The following is a 14,789-nucleotide window of genomic DNA, read 5'->3' as shown; positions in this document are numbered from 1 at the left end:
ATATGCATCTGAGAATCCAGGACTGGATCTTTCTTTCTCAGGAAAAACAACTTTGTTCCTTAGGGGAAGCTCATCTCGCAAAGCGCAAGTTTTCGTTGCTAACAAGAGAAATAGCTGATTCTTGCAAGACAGAAAGCATAAGGACACACATTTCTTATGGCTTTGGTAGGTGAATAATATGCATCTGCGAATCCAGGCCTGGATCTTTCTTTCTCGGTGAAAAACAACTTTCTTCCTTAGGGGAAGCTCATCTCGCAAAGCGCAACTTTTCTTTGCTAACAAGAGAACCAGCTGATTCTTTCAAGACAGAAAGCAAAAGGACACACATTTCTTATAGCTTTGATAAGTGCATCATATGCATTCGAGAATGCAGGTCTGGAGCTTTCTTTCTCGGTGAAAAACAACTTTGTTCCTTAGGGGAAGCTCAACTCGCAAAGTGCAACTTTTCGTTGCTAACAGAGAAACAGCTGATACTTCAAGACAGAGAGCTTAAGGACACACATTTCTTATGGCTTTGATAAGTGAATCATATGCATTCGAGAATGCAGGTCTGGAGCTTTCTTCCTTGGTGAAAACACCGTTGTTACGTACGGGAAGCTCCTAACGCAAAGTGCACCTTTGCTATTCTAACTCGTGAAACTCTTGATTTCTGACAGACAGGAGACATCAGGGCACATATTTCTTATGGCTTTGGAAAGTAAATCATATACATCTAAAATTCCAGGGCTGGAGCTTGCTTTCACGGTGCAAAGCACTGTTGTTCCTTAGGGGAAGCTCAACGAGCAAAGTGTAACTTTGCTTTGCTAACAGGCGAAACGGTCGATTCCTGTCAGAGAGAAGACCTCAGGACACACATTTCTTAGGGCCTCGGTAAGTGAATAATATGCATCTGAGATTCCAGTACTGGATCTTTCTTTCTCAGGAAAAACAACTTTGTTCCTTAGGGGAAGCTCATCTCGCAAAGTGCAACATTTCTTTGCTAACAAGAGAAACAGCTGATTCTTGCAAGACAGGAAGCACAAGGACACACATTTCTTAAGGCTTTGGTAAGTGAATAATATGCATCTGAGAATCCTGGCCTGGATCTTTCTTTCTCGGTGAGAAAAACAACTTTGTTCCTTAGGGGAAGCTCAACTCGCAAAGTGCAACTTTTCGTTGCTAACAAGAGAACCAGCTCATTCGTTCAAGACAGAAAGCAAAAAGACACACATTTCTTATGGCTTTGATAAGTGAATCATATGCATTCGAGAATGCAGGTCTGGAGCTTTCTTCCTTGGTGAAAACACAGTTGTTACGTACAGGAAGCTCCTATCGCAAAGTGCACCTTTGCTCTTCTAACACGTGAAACTCTTGATTTCTGACAGACAGGAGACATCAGGGCACATATTTCTTATGGCTTTGGAAAGTAAATCATATACATCTAAAACTCCAGGGCTGGAGCTTGCTTTCACGGTGCAAAGCACTGTTGTTCCTTAGGGGAAGCTCAACGAGCAAAGTGTAAATTTGCTTTGCTAACAGGCGAAACGGTCGATTCCTGTCAGACAGAAGGCATCAGGACACAGTATTCTTATGTCTCTGGCTAGTGAATGACATGCATCAGAGAATCCAGGATTGGAGATCTCTTTCTGGATGCAAAGCACAGTTGTTCCTTAGGGGAAGCTCAACGAGCAAATTGCAACTTTGCTTTGCTAACAAGTGAAAGGGTCGATTCCTGTCAGACAGAAGACATCAGGACACACATTTCTTAGGGCCTCGGTAAGTGAATAATATGCATCTGCGAATCCAGGACTTTCTTTCTCGGTGAAAAACAACTTTGTTCCTTAGGGGAAGCTCATCTCGCAAAGTGCAACTTTTCGTTGCGAACAAGAGAAACAGCTGATTCTTGCAAGACAGGAAGTACAAGGGCACACATTTCTTAAGGCTTTGGTAAGTGAATAATATGCATCTGAGAATCCAGGCCTGGATCTTTCTTTCTCGGTGAAAAACAACTTTGTTCCTTAGGGGAAGCTCAACTCGCAAAGTGCAACTTTTCGTTGCTAACAAGAGAATCAGCTGATTCTTTCAAGACAGAAAGCATAAGGACACACATTTCTTATGGCTTTGATAAGTGAATCATATGCATTCGAGAATGCAGGTCTGGAGCTTTCTTCCTTGGTGAAAACACCGTTGTTACCTACGGGAAGCTCCTATCGCAAAGTGCACCTTTGCTCTTCTAACACGTGAAACTCTTGATTTCTGACAGACAGGAGACATCAGGGCACATATTTCTTATGGCTTTGGAAAGTAAATCATATACATCTAAAACTCCAGGGCTGGAGCTTGCTTTCACGGTGCAAAGCACTGTTGTTCCTTAGAGGAAGCTCAACGAGCAAAGTGTAACTTTGCTTTGCTAACAGGCGAAACGGTCGATTCCTGTCAGACAGAAGGCATCAGGACACAGTATTCTTATGGCTCTGGCTAGTGAATGACAGGCATCAGAGAATCCAGGATTGGAGCTCTCGTTCTGGATGCAAAGCACAGTTGTTCCTTAGGGGAAGCTCAACGAGCAAAGTGCAACTTTGCTTTGCTAACAAGTGAAACGGTCGATTCCTGTCAGAGAGAAGACCTCAGGACACACATTTCTTAGGGCCTCGGGAAGTGAATAATATGCATCTGAGATTCCAGTACTGGATCTTTCTTTCTCAGGAAAAACAACTTTGTTCCTTAGAGGAAGCTCAACGAGCAAAGTGCAACTTTTCTTCGCTAACAAGAAAAACAGCTGATTCTCTCAAGACAGGAAGCACATGGACAAACATTTCTTAGGGGCTCGGTAAGTGAATAATATGCATCTGAGAATCCAGGACTTTCTTTCTCGGTGAGAAACAACTTTGTTCCTTAGGGGAAGATCATCTCGCAAAGCGCAACTTTTCGTTGCTAACAAGAGAAAGAGCTGATTCTTGCAAGACAGAAAGCATAAGGACACACATTTCTTATGGCTTTGGTAAGTGAATAATATGCATCTGAGAATCCAGGCCTGGATCTTTCTTTCTCGGTGAAAAACAACTTTGTTCCTTAGGGGAAACTCAACTCGCAAAGTGCAACTTTTCGTTGCTAACAAGAGAACCAGCTGACTCTTTCAAGACAGGAAGCAAAAGGACACACATTTCTTATGGCTTTGATAAGTGAATCATATGCATTCGAGAATGCAGGTCTGGAGCTTTCTTCCTTGGTGAAAACACAGTTGTTACGTACAGGAAGCTCCTATCGCAAAGTGCACCTTTGCTCTTCTAACACGTGAAACTCTTGATTTCTGACATGCAGGAGACATCAGGGCACATATTTCTTATGGTTTTGGAAAGTAAATCATATACATCTAAAACTCCAGGGCTGGAGCTTGCTTTCACGGTGCAAAGCACTGTTGTTCCTTAGGGGAAGCTCAACGAGCAAAGTGTAACTTTGCTTTGCTAACAGGCGAAACGGTCGATTCCTGTCAGACAGAAGGCATCAGAACACAGTATTCTTATGGCTCTGGCTAGTGAATGACATGCATCAGAGAATCCAGGATTGGATCTCTCTTTCTGGATCTAAAGCACAGTTGTTTCTTAGGGGAAGCTCAACGAGCAAAGTGCAACTTTGCTTTGCTAACAAGTGAAACAGTCAATTCCTGTCAGACAGAAGGCATCAGGACACACATTTCTTAGGGACTCGGGAAGTGAATAATGTGCATCTGAGAATCCAGGACTGGATTTTTCTTTCTCAGGAAAAACAACTTTGTTCCTTAGGGGAAGCTCATCTCGCAAAGCGCAAGTTTTCGTTGCTAACAAGAGAAAGAGCTGATTCTTGCAAGACAAAAGCATAAGGGCACACATTTCTTAAGGCTTTGGTAAGTGAATAATATGCATCTGCGAATTCAGGCCTGGATCTTTCTTTCTCGGTGAAAAACAACTTTGTTCCTTAGGGGAAGCTCAACTCGCAAAGTGCAACTTTTCGTTGCTAACAAGAGAATCAGCTGATTCTTTCAAGACAGAAAGCAAAAGGACACATATTTCTTATGGCTTTGATAAGTGAATCATATGCATTCCTGAATGCAGGTCTGGATCTTTCTTCCTTGGTGAAAACACCGTTGTTACGTACGGGAAACTCCTATCGCAAAGTGCACATTTCCTCTTCTAACACGTGAAACTCTTGATTTCTGACAGACAGGAGACATCAGGGCACATATTTCTTATGGCTTTGGAAAGTAAATCATATACATCTAAAACTCCAGGGCTGGAGCTTGCTTTCACGGTGCAAAGCCCTGTTGCTCTTTAGGGGAAGCTCAACGAGCATAGTGTAACTTTGCTTTGCTAACAGGCGAAACGGTCGATTCCTGTCAGACAGAAGGCATCAGGACACAGTATTCTTATGGCTCTGGCTAGTGAATGACATGCATCAGAGAATCCAGGATTGGAGCTCTCGTTCTGGATGCAAAGCACAGTTGTTCCTTAGGGGAAGTTTAACGAGCAAAGTGCAACCTTGCTTTGCTAACAAGTGAAACGGTCGATTCCTGTCAGAAAGAAGACATCAGGACACAGTATTCTTATGGCTCTGGCTAGTGAATGAAATGCATCAGAGAATCCAGGATTGGATCATTCTTTCTCAGGAAAAACAACTTTGTTCCTTAGGGGAAGCTCATCTCGCAAAGTGCAACTTTTCTTTGCTAACAAGAAAAAGAGCTGATTCTTGCAAGACAGGAAGCACAAGGACACACATTTCTTATGGCTTTGGTAAGTGAATAATATGCATCTGAGAATCCAGGCCTGGATCTTTCTTTCTCGGTGAAAAACAACTTTGTTCCTTAGGGGAAGGTCAACGAGCAAGGTGCAACATTGCTTTGCTATCAAGTGAAACAGTCAATTCCTGTCAGACAGAAGGCATCAGGACACACATTTCTTATGGCTTCGGTAAGTGAATAATATGCATCTGAGAATCCAGGACTGGATCTTTCTTTCTCAGGAAAAACAACTTTGTTCCTTAGGGGAAGCTCATCTCGCAAAGCGCAAGTTTTCGTTGCTAACAAGAGAAATAGCTGATTCTTGCAAGACAGAAAGCATAAGGACACACATTTCTTATGGCTTTGGTAGGTGAATAATATGCATCTGCGAATCCAGGCCTGGATCTTTCTTTCTCGGTGAAAAACAACTTTCTTCCTTAGGGGAAGCTCATCTCGCAAAGCGCAACTTTTCTTTGCTAACAAGAGAACCAGCTGATTCTTTCAAGACAGAAAGCAAAAGGACACACATTTCTTATGGCTTTGATAAGTGAATCATATGCATTCGAGAATGCAGGTCTGGAGCTTTCTTCCTTGGTGAAAACACAGTTGTTGCGTACGGGAAGCTCCTATCGCAAAGTGCACCTTTGCTCTTCTAACTCGTGAAACTCTTGATTTCTGACAGACAGGAGACATCAGGGCACATATTTCTTATGGTTTTGGAAAGTAAATCATATACATCTAAAATTCCAGGGCTGGAGCTTGCTTTCACGGTGCAAAGCACTGTTGTTCCATAGGGGAAGCTCAACGAGCAAAGTGTAACTTTGCTTTGCTAACAGGCGAAACGGTCGATTCCTGTCAGACAGAAGGCATCAGGACACAGTATTCTTATGGCTCTGGCTAGTGAATGACATGCATCTGAGAATCCAGGATTGGAGCTCTCGTTCTGGGTGCAAAGCACAGTTGTTCCTTAGGGGAAGCTCAACGAGCAAATTGCAACTTTGCTTTGCTAACAAGCGAAACGGTCGATTCCTGTCAGACAGAAGGCATCAACACACACATTTCTTAGGGACTCGGGAAGTGAATAATATGCATCTGAGAATCCAGGACTGGATCTTTCTTTCTCGGTGAAAAACAACTTTGTTCCTTAGGGGAAGCTCAACTCGCAAAGTGCAACTTTTCGTTGCTAACAGAGAAACAGCTGATTCTTCAAGACAGAAAGCAAAAGGACACACATTTCTTATGGCTTTGATAAGTGATTCATATGCATTCGAGAATGCAGGTCTGGAGCTTTCTTTCTTGGTGAAAACACAGTTGTTACGTACGGGAAGCTCCTACCGCAAAGTGCACCTTTGCTCTTCTAACACGTGAAACTCTTGATTTCTGACAGACAGGAGACATCAGGGCACATATTTCTTATGGTTTTGGAAAGTAAATCATATACATCTAAAACTCCAGGGCTGGAGCTTGCTTTCACTGTAAAAAGGACTGTTGTTCCTTAGGGGAAGCTCAACGAGCAAAGTGCAACTTTGCTTTGCTATCAAGTGAAACAGTCAATTCCTGTCAGACAGAAGGCATCAGGACACACATTTCTTAGGGACTCGGGAAGTGAATAATATGCATCTGAGAATCCAGGACTGGATTTTTCTTTCTCAGGAAAAACAACTTTGTTCCTTAGGGGAAGCTCATCTCGCAAAGCGCAAGTTTTCGTTGCTAACAAGAGAAAGAGCTGATTCTTGCAAGACAAAAGCATAAGGGCACACATTTCTTAAGGCTTTGGTAAGTGAATAATATGCATTCCTGAATGCAGGTCTGGAGCTTTCTTCCTTGGTGAAAACACAGTTGTTACGTACGGGAAGCTCCTATCGCAAAGTGCACATTTCCTCTTCTAACACGTGAAACTCTTGATTTCTGACAGACAGGAGACATCAGGGCACATATTTCTTATGGTTTTGTAAAGTAAATCATATACATCTAAAATTCCAGGGCTGGAGCTTGCTTTCACGGTGCAAAGCACTGTTGTTCCTTAGGGGAAGCTCAACGAGCAAAGTGTAACTTTGCTTTGCTAACAGGCGAAACGGTCGATTCCTGTCAGACAGAAGGCATCAGGACACAGTATTCTTATGGCTCTGGCTAGTGAATGACAGGCATCAGAGAATCCAGGATTGGAGCTCTCTTTCTGGATGCAAAGCACAGTTGTTCCTTAGGGGAAGCTCAACGAGCAAAGTGCAACTTTGCTTTGCTAACAAGTGAAACGGTCGATTCCTGTCAGAGAGAAGACCTCAGGACACACATTTCTTAGGGCCTCGGGAAGTGAATAATATGCATCTGAGATTCCAGTACTGGATCTTTCTTTCTCAGGAAAAACAACTTTGTTCCTTAGAGGAAGCTCAACGAGCAAAGTGCAACTTTTCTTCGCTAACAAGAAAAACAGCTGATTCTCTCAAGACAGGAAGCACATGGACAAACATTTCTTAGGGGCTCGGTAAGTGAATAATATACATCTGAGAATCCAGGACTTTCTTTCTCGGTGAGAAACAACTTTGTTCCTTAGGGGAAGCTCATCTCGCTAGCGCAACTTTTCGTTGCTAACAAGAGAAAGAGCTGATTCTTGCAAGACAGAAAGCATAAGGACACACATTTCTTATGGCTTTGGTAAGTGAATAATATGCATCTGAGAATCCAGGCCTGGATCTTTCTTTCTCGGTGAAAAACAACTTTCTTCCTTAGGGGAAACTCAACTCGCAAAGTGCAACTTTTCGTTGCTAACAAGAGAACCAGCTGATTCTTTCAAGACAGAAAGCAAAAGGACACACATTTCTTATGGCTTTGATAAGTGAATCATATGCATTCGAGAATGCAGGTCTGGAGCTTTCTTCCTTGGTGAAAACACAGTTGTTACGTACGGGAAGCTCCTATCTCAAAGCGCACCTTTCCTCTTCTAACACGTGAAACTCTTGATTTCTGACAGACAGGAGACATCAGGGCACATATTTCTTATGGTTTTGGAAAGTAAATCATATACATCTAAAACTCCAGGGCTGGAGTATGCTTTCACGGTGCAAAGCACTGTTGTTCCTTAGGGGAAGCTCAACGAGCAAAGTGTAACTTTGCTTTGCTAACAGGCGAAACGGTCGATTCCTGTCAGACAGAAGGCATCAGGACACAGTATTCTTATGGCTCTGGCTAGTGAATGAAATTCATCAGAGAATCCAGGATTGGATCTTTCTTTCTCAGGAAAAACAACTTTGTTCCTTAGGGGAAGGTCAACGAGCAAGGTGCAACATTGCTTTGCTATCAAGTGAAACAGTCAATTCCTGTCAGACAGAAGGCATCAGGACACACATTTCTTATGGCTTCGGTAAGTGAATAATATGCATCTGAGAATCCAGGACTGGATCTTTCTTTCTCAGGAAAAACAACTTTGTTCCTTAGGGGAAGCTCATCTCGCAAAGCGCAAGTTTTCGTTGCTAACAAGAGAAATAGCTGATTCTTGCAAGACAGAAAGCATAAGGACACACATTTCTTATGGCTTTGGTAGGTGAATAATATGCATCTGCGAATCCAGGCCTGGATCTTTCTTTCTCGGTGAAAAACAGCTTTCTTCCTTAGGGGAAGCTCAACTCGCAAAGTGCAACTTTTCGTTGCTAACAGAGAAACAGCTGATTCTTCAAGACAGAAAGCAAAAGGACACACATTTCTTATGGCTTTGATAAGTGAATCATATGCATTCGAGCATGCAGGTCTGGAGCTTTCTTCCTTGGTGAAAACACAGTTGTTAGGTACGGGAAGCTCCTACCGCAAAGTGCACCTTTGCTCTTCTAACACGTGAAACTCTTGATTTCTGACAGACAGGAGACATCAGGGCACATATTTCTTATGGTTTTGGAAAGGAAATCATATACATCTAAAACTCCAGGGCTGGAGGTTGCTTTCACGGTAAAAAGGACTGTTGTTCCTTAGGGGAAGCTCAGCGAGCAACGTGTAACTTTGCTTTGCTAACAGGCGGAAACGGTCGATTCCTGTCAGACAGAAGGCATCAGGACACAGTATTCTTATGGCTCTGGCTAGTGAATGACATGCATCTGAGAATCCAGGATTGGAGCTCTCGTTCTGGATGCAAAGCACAGTTGTTCCTTAGGGGAAGCTCAACGAGAAAAGTGCAACTTTGCTTTGCTAACAAGTGAAACGGTCGATTCCTGTCAGACAGAAGGCATCAGCACACACATTTCTTAGGGCCTCGGTAAGTGAATAATATGCATCTGAGAATCCAGGACTGGATCTTTCTTTCCGGCGAAAAACAACATTGTTCCTTAGGGGAAGCTCATCTCGCAAAGCGCAACTTTTCTTTGCTAACAAGAAAAAGAGCTGATTCTTGCAAGACAGGAAGCACAAGGACACACATTTCTTATGGCTTTGGTAAGTGAATAATATGCATCTGAGAATCCAGGCCTGGATCTTTCTTTCTCGGGGAAAAACAACTTTGTTCCTTAGGGGAAGGTCAACGAGCAAGGTGCAACATTGCTTTGCTATCAAGTGAAACAGTCAATTCCTGTCAGACAGAAGGCATCAGGACACACATTTCTTATGGCTTCGGTAAGTGAATAATATGCATCTGAGAATCCAGGACTGGATCTTTCTTTCTCAGGAAAAACAGCTTTGTTCCTTAGGGGAAGCTCATCTCGCAAAGCGCAACTTTTCGTTGCTAACAAGAGAAAGAGCTGATTCTTGCAAGACAGAAAGCATAAGGACACACATTTCTTATGGCTTTGGTAGGTGAATAATATGCATCTGCGAATCCAGGCCTGGATCTTTTTTTCTCGGTGAAAAACAACTTTCTTCCTTAGGGGAAGCTCATCTCGCAAAGCGCAACTTTTCTTTGCTAACAAGAGAACCAGCTGATTCTTTCAAGACAGAAAGCAAAAGGACACACATTTCTTATAGCTTTGATAAGTGCATCATATGCATTCGAGAATGCAGGTCTGGAGCTTTCTTTCTCGGTGAAAAACAACTTTGTTCCTTAGGGGAAGCTCAACTCGCAAAGTGCAACTTTTCGTTGCTAACAGAGAAACAGCTGATACTTCAAGACAGAGAGCTTAAGGACACACATTTCTTATGGCTTTGATAAGTGAATCATATGCATTCGAGAATGCAGGTCTGGAGCTTTCTTCCTTGGTGAAAACACAGTTGTTGCGTACGGGAAGCTCCTATCGCAAAGTGCACCTTTGCTCTTCTAACTCGTGAAACTCTTGATTTCTGACAGACAGGAGACATCAGGGCACATATTTCTTATGGTTTTGGAAAGTAAATCATATACATCTAAAATTCCAGGGCTGGAGCTTGCTTTCACGGTGCAAAGCACTGTTGTTCCTTACGGGAAGCTCAACGAGCAAAGTGTAACTTTGCTTTGCTAACAGGCGAAACGGTCGATTCCTGTCAGAGAGAAGACCTCAGGACACACATTTCTTAGGGCCTCGGGAAGTGAATAATATGCATCTGAGAATCCAGGACTGGATCTTTCTTTCTCAGGAAAAACAACTTTGTTCCTTAGGGGAAGCTCATCTCGCAAAGTGCAACATTTCGTTGCTAACAAGAGAAACAGCTGATTCTTGCAAGACAGGAAGCACAAGGACACACATTTCTTAAGGCTTTGGAAAGTGAATAATATGCATCTGAGAATCCTGGCCTGGATCTTTCTTTCTCGGTGAGAAAAACAACTTTGTTCCTTAGGGGAAGCTCAACTCGCAAAGTGCAACTTTTCGTTGCTAACAAGAGAACCAGCTCATTCGTTCAAGACAGAAAGCAAAAAGACACACATTTCTTATGGCTTTGATAAGTGAATCATATGCATTCGAGAATGCAGGTCTGGAGCTTTCTTCCTTGGTGAAAACACAGTTGTTACGTACAGGAAGCTCCTATCGCAAAGTGCACCTTTGCTCTTCTAACACGTGAAACTCTTGATTTCTGACAGACAGGAGACATCAGGGCACATATTTCTTATGGCTTTGGAAAGTAAATCATATACATCTAAAATTCCAGGGCTGGAGCTTGCTTTCACGGTGCAAAGCACTGTTGTTCCTTAGGGGAAGCTCAACGAGCAAAGTGTAACTTTGCTTTGCTAACAGGCGAAACGGTCGATTCCTGTCAGACAGAAGGCATCAGGACACAGTATTCTTATGGCTCTGGCTAGTGAATGACATGCATCAGAGAATCCAGGATTGGAGCTCTCGTTCTGGATGCAAAGCACAGTTGTTCCTTAGGGGAAGCTCAACGAGCAAAGTGCAACTTTGCTTTGCTAACAAGTGAAACGGTCGATTCCTGTCAGAGAGAAGACCTCAGGACACACATTTCTTAGGGCCTCGGGAAGTGAATAATATGCATCTGAGATTCCAGTACTGGATCTTTCTTTCTCAGGAAAAACAACTTTGTTCCTTAGAGGAAGCTCAACGAGCAAAGTGCAACTTTTCTTCGCTAACAAGAAAAACAGCTGATTCTCTCAAGACAGGAAGCACATGGACAAACATTTCTTAGGGGCTCGGTAAGTGAATAATATGCATCTGAGAATCCAGGACTTTCTTTCTCGGTGAGAAACAACTTTGTTCCTTAGGGGAAGCTCATCTCGCAAAGCGCAACTTTTCGTTGCTAACAAGAGAAAGAGCTGATTCTTGCAAGACAGAAAGCATAAGGACACACATTTCTTATGGCTTTGGTAGGTGAATAATATGCATCTGCGAATCCAGGCCTGGATCTTTCTTTCTCGGTGAAAAACAACTTTCTTCCTTAGGGGAAGCTCATCTCGCAAAGCGCAACTTTTCTTTGCTAACAAGAGAACCAGCTGATTCTTTCAAGACAGAAAGCAAAAGGACACACATTTCTTATAGCTTTGATAAGTGCATCATATGCATTCGAGAATGCAGGTCTGGAGCTTTCTTTCTCGGTGAAAAACAACTTTGTTCCTTAGGGGAAGCTCAACTCGCAAAGTGCAACTTTTCGTTGCTAACAGAGAAACAGCTGATACTTCAAGACAGAGAGCTTAAGGACACACATTTCTTATGGCTTTGATAAGTGAATCATATGCATTCGAGAATGCAGGTCTGGAGCTTTCTTCCTTGGTGAAAACACAGTTGTTGCGTACGGGAAGCTCCTATCGCAAAGTGCACCTTTGCTCTTCTAACTCGTGAAACTCTTGATTTCTGACAGACAGGAGACATCAGGGCACATATTTCTTATGGTTTTGGAAAGTAAATCATATACATCTAAAATTCCAGGGCTGGAGCTTGCTTTCACGGTGCAAAGCACTGTTGTTCCATAGGGGAAGCTCAACGAGCAAAGTGTAACTTTGCTTTGCTAACAGGCGAAACGGTCGATTCCTGTCAGACAGAAGGCATCAGGACACAGTATTCTTATGGCTCTGGCTAGTGAATGACATGCATCTGAGAATCCAGGATTGGAGCTCTCGTTCTGGGTGCAAAGCACAGTTGTTCCTTAGGGGAAGCTCAACGAGCAAATTGCAACTTTGCTTTGCTAACAGGCGAAACGGTCGATTCCTGTCAGACAGAAGGCATCAACACACACATTTCTTAGGGCCTCGGTAAGTGAATAATATGCATCTGAGAATCCAGGACTGGATCTTTCTTTCTCGGTGAAAAACAACTTTGTTCCTTAGGGGAAGCTCAACTCGCAAAGTGCAACTTTTCGTTGCTAACAGAGAAACAGCTGATTCTTCAAGACAGAAAGCAAAAGGACACACATTTCTTATGGCTTTGATAAGTGATTCATATGCATTCGAGAATGCAGGTCTGGAGCTTTCTTTCTTGGTGAAAACACAGTTGTTACGTACGGGAAGCTCCTACCGCAAAGTGCACCTTTGCTCTTCTAACACGTGAAACTCTTGATTTCTGACAGACAGGAGACATCAGGGCACATATTTCTTATGGTTTTGGAAAGTAAATCATATACATCTAAAACTCCAGGGCTGGAGCTTGCTTTCACTGTAAAAAGGACTGTTGTTCCTTAGGGGAAGCTCAACGAGCAAAGTGCAACTTTGCTTTGCTATCAAGTGAAACAGTCAATTCCTGTCAGACAGAAGGCATCAGGACACACATTTCTTAGGGACTCGGGAAGTGAATAATATGCATCTGAGAATCCAGGACTGGATTTTTCTTTCTCAGGAAAAACAACTTTGTTCCTTAGGGGAAGCTCATCTCGCTAAGCGCAAGTTTTCGTTGCTAACAAGAGAAAGAGCTGATTCTTGCAAGACAAAAGCATAAGGGCACACATTTCTTAAGGCTTTGGTAAGTGAATAATATGCATCTGCGAATTCAGGCCTGGATCTTTCTTTCTCGGTGAAAAACAACTTTGTTCCTTAGGGGAAGCTCAACTCGCAAAGTGCAACTTTTCGTTGCTAACAAGAGAATCAGCTGATTCTTTCAAGACAGAAAGCATAAGGACACACATTTCTTATGGCTTTAATAAGTGAATCATATGCATTCCTGAATGCAGGTCTGGAGCTTTCTTCCTTGGCGAAAACACCGTTGTTACGTACGGGAAGCTCCTATCGCAAAGTGCACATTTCCTCTTCTAACACGTGAAACTCTTGATTTCTGACAGACAGGAGACATCAGGGCACATATTTCTTATGGTTTTGTAAAGTAAATCATATACATCTAAAATTCCAGGGCTGGAGCTTGCTTTCACGGTGCAAAGCACTGTTGTTCCTTAGGGGAAGCTCAACGAGCAAAGTGTAACTTTGCTTTGCTAACAGGCGAAACGGTCGATTCCTGTCAGACAGAAGGCATCAGGACACAGTATTCTTATGGCTCTGGCTAGTGAATGACAGGCATCAGAGAATCCAGGATTGGAGCTCTCTTTCTGGATGCAAAGCACAGTTGTTCCTTAGGGGAAGCTCAACGAGCAAAGTGCAACTTTGCTTTGCTAACAAGTGAAACGGTCGATTCCTGTCAGAGAGAAGACCTCAGGACACACATTTCTTAGGGCCTCGGGAAGTGAATAATATGCATCTGAGATTCCAGTACTGGATCTCTCTTTCTCCAGAAAAACAACTTTGTTCCTTAGAGGAAGCTCAACGAGCAAAGTGCAACTTTTCTTCGCTAACAAGAAAAACAGCTGATTCTCTCAAGACAGGAAGCACATGGACAAACATTTCTTAGGGGCTCGGTAAGTGAATAATATACATCTGAGAATCCAGGACTTTCTTTCTCGGTGAGAAACAACTTTGTTCCTTAGGGGAAGCTCATCTCGCAAAGCGCAACTTTTCGTTGCTAACAAGAGAAAGAGCTGATTCTTGCAAGACAGAAAGCATAAGGACACACATTTCTTATGGCTTTGGTAAGTGAATAATATGCATCTGAGAATCCAGGCCTGGATCTTTCTTTCTCGGTGAAAAACAACTTTGTTCCTTAGGGGAAACTCAACTCGCAAAGTGCAACTTTTCGTTGCTAACAAGAGAACCAGCTGATTCTTTCAAGACAGAAAGCAAAAGGACACACATTTCTTATGGCTTTGATAAGTGAATCATATGCATTCGAGAATGCAGGTCTGGAGCTTTCTTCCTTGGTGAAAACACCGTTGTTACGTACGGGAAGCTCCTATCTCAAAGCGCACCTTTCCTCTTCTAACACGTGAAACTCTTGATTTCTGACAGACAGGAGACATCAGGGCACATATTTCTTATGGTTTTGGAAAGTAAATCATATACATCTAAAACTCCAGGGCTGGAGCTTGCTTTCACGGTGCAAAGCACTGTTGTTCCTTAGGGGAAGCTCAACGAGCAAAGTGTAACTTTGCTTTGCTAACAGGCGAAACGGTCGATTCCTGTCAGACAGAAGGCATCAGGACACAGTATTCTTATGGCTCTGGCTAGTGAATGAAATGCATCAGAGAATCCAGGATTGGATCTTTCTTTCTCAGGAAAAACAACTTTGTTCCTTAGGGGAAGCTCATCTCGCAAAGTGCAACTTTTCTTTGCTAACAAGAAAAACAGCTGATTCTTGCAAGACAGGAAGCACAAGGACACACATTTCTTATGGCTTTGGTAAGT

This window comes from Pithys albifrons, chromosome 1 (genome assembly GCF_047495875.1).
Source record: "Pithys albifrons albifrons isolate INPA30051 chromosome 1, PitAlb_v1, whole genome shotgun sequence".
Taxonomy (NCBI): Eukaryota; Metazoa; Chordata; class Aves; order Passeriformes; family Thamnophilidae; genus Pithys; species Pithys albifrons.
The sequence above is the reverse complement of the archived record's forward strand: the minus strand, read 5'-3'. Positions refer to the sequence as shown.